The sequence below is a fragment of the Aplysia californica genome, unplaced genomic scaffold (genome assembly GCF_000002075.1).
Source record: "Aplysia californica isolate F4 #8 unplaced genomic scaffold, AplCal3.0 scaffold00269, whole genome shotgun sequence".
In the NCBI taxonomy this organism is placed as follows: Eukaryota; Metazoa; Mollusca; class Gastropoda; order Aplysiida; family Aplysiidae; genus Aplysia; species Aplysia californica.
Window position 1 is genome coordinate 326,914 of NW_004797539.1, and position 1,658 is coordinate 328,571.

Consider the following 1,658-nt stretch of genomic DNA (forward strand, 5'->3'; position numbering starts at 1 on the left):
CCAACCACCCACCCCATCTCCCTTCCCGTCTTTTCATTCATAACTCATCATATTATTGTGAACAAAATGAATAAATAAAGTAAACTATGTACACGCACTTGTTTTGTAAAACAGGGAAAGTCAATTTTGATAACTTAAGCATTTAAAGTGGGCCTACAAGGTTTTGTAAACAAGCATGGCCCATTACCATTACGCAAGCAAAAGACTTAGATCGAGGTGAACGTGCGGACAGAAAGCTCAGACGGTAGAACTGGGTTAGTTTGGGACAGGAAGAGACAGACAGGCAGAGAGAGAGAAAAATGAGAAAGGTGGGGAAGGGGAAGAGGAAGGGGGGGGGGTGTGAAAGAAGGATGGATGGGTTGTTGGTATGTGAGGAAGAAAGAGGAAAAGATTAACGAGTGGCAGCCGTAGAGAGCAGACAAGCATCATGTGATGATGTGCGAACATGAGGACATTCGTCTGACAAATTGGCCCCTCCCACTCGTGCCGAGATTTCTTTATAAACAGCGTTCTCAACAAGCAGAAACAACTCGGATTCCTGCTCTAAAACAAGTTCATCACCAGCAAGCCTGAGGGACTTCCTTGTTTGGCATTCTCACCTTCTATCAAAGTAAGTCTACCGTTCTCACCCTGGCCAACAGCTAGATACTATTCATTGCTATAACATTTGATTGCGCCACACCTATTCATGACTTCAAATACGAGTAGTTCAGCTTAAAATTGTCCCAAATATCTTTTTTTAATAAATAAATATATTCTCTGTGCTATTTTGGCAGTACAGCTGCATATTAAAAATTGTGAATAAACTGAAACGTGTATTGTAAATTTTGATCAGTGTAATGGTGATGCGTGTAGTAGAAATTGTACAACTTGTTGCAAAGTATTGCTGAAAATGATTTTACTCAATGTTATGTCTGAAATCAAAATCAGAAAGACTATTGCCACTCATTGCCAGGAGACAACCTATTACTTTTTAAAATAAATCACACGATTTCGATTATTAAGAATAATAAGCAATGTTTATATTTGGTCGTCAGTTGATACTGTATTCTGAAATCAGATTAAAAAAGTGTTCTATTTGCTTACTCCGATTTTGGGGTAGGGGAAAATAAAATAATTTTCTGCGCATGCACACCGTCACCTTATCTTTGGTGAGTGGGGTTTTTTTCAGGTAATGTGCATTATTCTAGAAGTGTAACGGTACACAGAATTGCTATGCTGTGTTCATTCACTTTGCAAGCTACCATGATATAGATTTGCTTATTAAGTTATTGTATGAAGAGAATAACTTGAAACGAGTCTACGGTAAACCTTGAAAGTCATATTCCAAAGCCAATACAAAGATGTAAGCACCAATGACAAATTTCTAAAACGAAAACAATAGTTAAGATCAATCGCCTTGACTAAACTGTATTTGTCCACAGACCCCACCTCTTTGCTCCACCATGAACGCCTTTGTTCCTGTATTCCTTGCTGCTTGTGTGGCCGCAGCTGCGGGTAAGTTGGAGCCATCGACGTGGAACTGTTTGTTTGTAAAAGTACAAATGCATTAGTAGGAATGCATTGCTTATTGATTTTAGAAAGATTTGCCATTCCTATCTCTTGCCAGTATATTATACCTTCTCTCTCTCTCTCTCTCTCTCTCTCTCTCTCTCTCT